This window comes from Ptiloglossa arizonensis, chromosome 8, assembly GCF_051014685.1.
Source record: "Ptiloglossa arizonensis isolate GNS036 chromosome 8, iyPtiAriz1_principal, whole genome shotgun sequence".
Taxonomy (NCBI): Eukaryota; Metazoa; Arthropoda; class Insecta; order Hymenoptera; family Colletidae; genus Ptiloglossa; species Ptiloglossa arizonensis.
The window spans coordinates 8,074,176-8,081,019 of NC_135055.1; the positions used below are offsets into that span (position 1 = coordinate 8,074,176).

General features: G+C 33.9%; 1 long non-coding RNA gene across 1 annotated transcript; it reads right to left on the reverse strand.

The window, feature by feature from the left end:
• Positions 1 to 565: 565 nt before the first annotated feature.
• LOC143150186 (uncharacterized) lies at positions 566 to 4,898 on the reverse strand. Its single transcript, XR_012992976.1, has 2 exons — positions 4,180 to 4,898; positions 566 to 3,207 (listed from the first exon to the last, which is right to left on the reverse strand). It is a non-coding gene; the product is annotated as an uncharacterized LOC143150186 (long non-coding RNA).
• Between the last annotated feature and the right edge of the window lie 1,946 nt (positions 4,899 to 6,844).

Here is a 6,844-nt window from a genome sequence, read left to right on the forward strand (position 1 = left end):
TAATCGCACACTTTTTGTATTGAAACGTTATACGTCCACCTCAACACAAAAACATGTTTCAGAATCTATAAATTAACACGGCCACATATTTAAGGTCCCACTTTACGTTATATCGATAAAACTCTGCAGATAGGACAGAAATGTTAACACAGTGCATTCTGCACATAAAATATACAATAAATTAAGTACGTTTAATTTCTGCATTATGATATCCCTTTTGCGTATCATTTGACAGAGCCGGTGCTACGTGACGTGAAACTAATCTTCATAACTACACTTTATTGCTGTTTCACCATAAGTGGATACTTGCCTGTATCACTCCAAACTAATATCACGGTAATTAGTTTTGTTCATCATTATCTTCTTCAAACTAGCAAATGTTGAAATTACTTTAATACGCTTTTTCGTTTATGATCTTTGTCTTATTCTTTATATAAATAACTATCATTATTCATCCGAAAGTTAAGAGTCGTACATTCAAAAATTAACGATAGAATGAAATAGAAAATAGAATGTGACGATCGATATGAAAGACGTATTATCGGTATAATAATAAACTTCAATCTACTATGAAATTATTATTCGAATAAAGTATTAATTAATTCAAATAACCGCTTACGAAAATCTCAGGACGTCCCGCCATGCTAAAATGAATGCATTCTGATATCACTGTACATCACGTCCATTAATTTTTCTATGATAACCGATGATATAGCCGTCAGTCGATATCAAAGTACTATATCTCTCACATGAAGCTGTTCCAATAGATTGTATACAAAGGATATGGATGAGGCATCTTACGGAAGTTACTGTAACTAAATAGTGGCTTCAGGAAATATCAGTGTTCCACTCCACATCGATTACGTTGGAAGTTACAACAAAATGACCTGTGTATAGGCAAAATATACACGGATATAAAATACACGACTTATCTAATGGGAATTCAGGTCACACAATCTGTTATACCGACCTCAAACGGTATCAGTGATTTGTAGTGCACTCTGCGTGCAGAAATGTGTTCTAGGCACAAGACACACTAGATACTGCAGTGAATGCTTTCCCACAAAGCTTTGATATTCTCTTACCATTTCCTCGTCATAATTATCGTTCTTGATATAGAAGGGAATCAAACTTAAACGTCACGGGAGATAAGAATTGACACTACGTATGCTGATTAGTACTTATCCGAAAATAATTCAACTTAAAATTAATTTAGATTCGGCGGCCATTTTAAAAATCCATATTGGACATTGAACGAAACCTATGCACATACAAGTACATTTGTAAATTTAAAAAAAAAAAAATAATGAATAAACCGTAACCTACATATGCATATACTACAAACCGATTCATCAGACAATAAATAATACAAGGACGATGCAGCCTATTCGCTCGTATTATTTGTTATGTAATTAATTATTCCATCACGATGGTACTCGAAATGCAATGATTAATTACATAAAAAACTGCGCGTCATATCTATCTCGACATTCGTTCGTAATTCGCCCAATGTCTTATTCGCATGGGAACCGATACCGCGAAATCCTAATTTCGTGTTTCCTAATAGCGACGTGCCTACTCGGATGTAGGTTTCGGTGCAGATCAAACTTAAATCGCTCCTGGTGTCATTAAGTGCCACTACCTTTTGCCCATCTATCGAGATTTCATAGGTGTGTTCTCCTTCACTCAGTAGATACTGTAATTATTCTTTGGGCAATTCGCTTTGAACTCTGTCCATAGTCTACATTCGAAGCACTTTGGGCCCCTGGGTTAGGTCCCTGGGACAATCAGCTGCCAAATGGTCCTTCGATCCGCAATTGTGGCATCTTCTCCGCATACCTCTATCCTGGGAAGTCTTCTCCTTCGCGTACTGTCATCCGTCTCCATCCACCGTGGTTTTCTTCTCCGCAACGTTACCTCTACCGTGTCATAGTACTCTCTCGAACGCTTCTAGTACGTTAGTCTTCGTTCTAAATCTCTGTATGTAACTCCTGATCACGAAGGGCAGGATTAGGAATTCCCAAGATGATGTAATCTATTAATTCATCGTCTATTCCTATTGGTACGTTATTGGCCAATATTATTTTCTCGTGAAAATAATCGCCGAACGCCTCGCCCTTTTTCCAGGTTCGATCTTTGAACTGTTGTCTTCTTATCACCTTACTCGGCCTACTCGGCTGGCAATAAAACATGCTACGAAGTTCTTTGAAAAATTCATCGATTGACGCAGCAATAAAACTGGGTTTCGAATAAAACTACTCGAGAGCCCTTCCTATAAGACAAGACACCACCGATACCTTACACGATTCCGACGACAATTTGTACGTGAGTCTGCAATAGGCAAACGTGTTTCTCCTAACGCTCGTACTGGCTTCCCGTTCCATCGAAATGATTCAACGAATAAGCAATTGCTGCAATGCTTATTTTCGTTTCTTCGAATTGCCTGACATTGTCTAATAAAAAAAAAAAAAATGTCCCTATCTACTTCCCTCAGGGGCTTCCCTCAAGCTTGCCTTGCTTGCTCCAATTCGGTGCTGGCGCAGCCGAGGTACCTGCTGCTAATCACACCATAAGACTCCTGTTGGTAGTTGCAACGACCCATTTTCAATTCCTCTTTCGGCTTTGAGAATGGTACGTGACAGCAGGAGGAACGGGGGCCTTGGTTTAACCGCCCGGACCGCGAGAATGGTAACTCTATAAATTGCCCACCAATCCCAAGTTATGGTGCGCAACGATAGGATGAGTGGTTGAGGGGGAAGCCTCAATCCCAAGCGACCGATTCCGGAAAACCGGCTGACCCCTCAAAGTATATAGGCTTGCCTAAGTAAGGCGGCTCTGTCTAGGTCAACTAACCTTTCGGACCTGCTTGTGGGACCAATTATGGAATCTGAAAATACTAAAACAAATACAAGCTACAGTAGAACTAGCTCATTTTTGTCCGTCACAGATAAACCACCTGAATCTTCTTCTCCTAAAGTAAAAAGGAAAAGAACAAGCCCTGTATATTTTGAAAGATATACTCAAATAAGCTAACAAAACCTGCGATTAGGTTTATTTTAGAGAAATGGGCGATATTAGAAGGGAAGCTGTAGGAACATTTACTTGAAAATGAAAAATTAAAAATAATAAATGAAAATATAGCTCTCTGTGCAGAACGCTTGTACAGTCAGGTTGCGGATACTTCGAAAACACGTCCAGAATGTGTACCTGAAACAGACAAAAGTAAGATGTACAAAGAAAAAGAGAAGTATGAAATGCTTCTAGTTAAACCTGAAAATGAAGAGGATAAGAGGTGTAATGAGGAAATAAGAACCCAAGTTACTAATAGTTTAAATTCGGTTCGCAGTCAGTTAAAAATAAAGGGAATAAGACATATACGTATTGTAATGGAGATAAAAGCTAAGAAAGATGTTGAAATAATTAGAAAAATTAAACTCGAAAATATAGACATAAAGTAGAAAACCCTCAAAAGACAATGCCATCTGTTATTATATATGATGCTGAAAAGATTATAAAACTAATGATTTAAAAGACTCTATTACAAAAAATTTTGAGTCTATTAGTTCGAAACAATTAGATGTATTAAGAGAAAAAATAATTTTCAGACACCATTTTAAAGCAAAGGAAAACCATGTCAACAGGATCGTACAGATACCAAGAAGATTTTTAAAAACATTAGTGAGCAAAGGACGCATTTTTATGCTCTGAAAAACATACAGAATTCAAAGATACCTCAATGTAATAAGATGTTTTAAATGCCAAGCATATGGGCATATTGCCAAAGTATGTAGTTCTTCAGACCAGATTTGTGAAATATGCGGTAATAATGAACATTTAAAATATAAATGCAAAACAAAAGATACACCACAGTATACAAATTGCATTTGAACAAAAAGAAAAGAGGTAAATCATATGACCTAAAGTAAAGATTGCCCACAGTATATCAAACAGGTTGAAATTTATCGTAGTCTCATAATGTTAACATATTATGAATCCACGAGCCATATACATATAAGAATGCGGTTAGGGGGTATAAATCCCCTGTTTCCGAATATTACAACCAAATATAAATAATCCATGGGCAGTAGCTGTCATTGAAGATAAGATGGAAATTTTTCAAAATACCTATGAGGAATCCAGGCACTTATTATGTTTTTAAGTTTGTATAGTGAATGATACCTTTTACATGATAAATGTATACTGCCAATTTTCACTACCGATACTTGAAATTTCTACATGGGAAAATTATTCGCATCGACTAGTTTTTCCATTTCTTATACTTCCTCTGAATTCATTTTACCATCCTTTTCTTTCCTTTCTTCGTATTCCTTTTTGATCGTTTATTTTCACCGCGTGGTCTTACAGAACGTTTTAGAACTTTCTTAACCTCACTTTCGTATCTTCAACACGTAGCGTGGGGGTATAATCTGTTGCTTTAATAAGTTTGGAAAAACAGTAACACATTATGTTCAATGATTTAGATACTTATATGGAGGTGGAATATTTATAAAATGTATTAACACAATATACAATAGTTTTTAATTATCTTGATTAATAACTAACACTTCCGCGCATTTGTTCATCATCTTCTCTCGGCACAGACAGTACTACCAACTACTGAAACAGAAATGTTCCTAACGGACATAGCTCCTAGAAAAAAATTTTTCACTTGGGAATTATATTCATTTTTTTTATGTTCTTCTAGCATAACGTGTGGGATGATTGAGCAAACGTTAAAAATTATAACCTTTCTGAGTTTTGATATACATAAGTGGTCTCAGTTTCACTAGATTCTTTAGGATAAGTATATTAGGATAAGTATATTATTATCTTTAGGATAAATATATTATTTATATATCTTTATTTGATAGAAAATGCAAATTTTTTTGTTTAAAATGTGCAAGACAAATTTAGTGACAACTAGGTTTGATTATTTTGCTATTGCCATAATATTTTTCATAGAAAGTCTCCATGTTTACTTGTCTCCAAGATATTGTTATAGCACTTTCTTATAGTGTCTCATTTTCTCACTTACTATTTATTATACTTACTATTTATTACTATGCACCTCACTTTGAACAACTATAAATATATGAACGAATCGACAGATCTACATGAACTGCACACATGTTCATCAAACAGTAGTACCATCTTTAGAAAAACGACAAACCTAATAGCTCTATTTTTTATCGAACGACAAAACTTATTGAGCAACCTATTATGTATGTAGCTCTTTACTCTCCAAATGCCTTCAATACTATTGACAATAGTAACAAATCGTATTATTTATATGACAAATACAATTCAGTAATACAAGAAACGTTTTATTTTTGCTATTATAATATTACTTGTATTGTTTTTAATTATTTGAACCATTAAATTTCCACGTGAAAAATAATAACTTTTTTTAAATATCAATTTTTGTTTATCATTTTTTTTCAGTTGCTTAAACATCTGAAAAATCATTTACTTCATTACAAATCTAGTTAAAAGAAGTTATATAATCTAGAGTTATATAATCTCTAGATAAATGAGAAATTAAATACAAGCAGATACTCATTGCTTCTTATTATTCTTTAGCAGTACAATTGATACATTGAATACTAATAATTGTCCTTCAGTAGGCTTTGCATACAAATTTCTTGAAGTTATTGCAAATAAATTTACTTTTCTTATCTTACTTTTGAGAACATTTATAGAATTAGTACGGCTTTTTCCTTTTTAGAATAGCAAGATAGTTCAGTATCATAATCTATTGAAGCACTTTTTATGATTGAATGCATTTAATTACTTTTAGCGCAGAGCTTCATATTTCTCCATGCTAGATTATCCCCAAGTTTTAATAGAAATATCTTTTGTCAAAAACTAGTTTGTTTATTCCATTCTGGAGCTTTTTTGATATAAATAATAAAACTGTCAATACTACATATATCTAATGTATTCATGAAGAGTCTGTAGAACCAGCATGCAGTTTTTCTAGAATGTGAGTATTCTGACCAATTTATATTCATTATTGGCTTTACCCTTCATATTGTTATAATGTAATACAATGATGGATTTTCTGTCATTTTCTGTTGAAGTACAGTTCCCATATGATGGTGTTAAGAAGACAATACATGTTATTGCAAACAACATTTGTACAATTACAAATGTAAATGATAACCATTTTATTATTTTTTTTTTATATATAAGAAAACATTGTTAGATCTCTAGTAAAAGCAAATCTTGAAAAATACTTTGGAAGAGAATTTACTTTCAGTTCAATGGGTGTACCTTGTTTGCTTTTATAAACTGTTTGAATTTGCTTCTAAAATCTTATGTTGATCCACAGTCGTATGCCATTTGAATTAACTAAGAGTATCACGAACAACTCAGCTAACATCATGAGCTAATTTCATTAGATGTAGCATACAATGGTAAAGTAAGCGTATGCTGGTTCGATGTGACTGTTTTCTGTTGATTTGCTTACCCTTTGTGATAGGCACTAAGGTATTTTTACTAGCTTGTAGGATATCACCAACATCATTTAAATCAGGTGTAAAAGTAGTCGGAAAGTGCACCATTTTGTAGGAAAGTTGCACAACGTTGAAAAAGTTAATGATTTGAATGTGATTCAAAATGAGTTAGATATGATCATAGGCCTGGATAAGGAAGGGGTGAGAATAGCTTGGCAAGCTCTGATTTCTTTGTTGCTATTAGGGCAGCTGCAGATATATGTTGAAGTCTGAGTCAAAAGTCTCTTTTCAAAATTGTACGTGACAATTGCAACGTTGTATATTTTTATGTATTTGCTCTATATGAGTCACCATTATAAGTGAAAATGTCCTTTTTATTATATCACAAA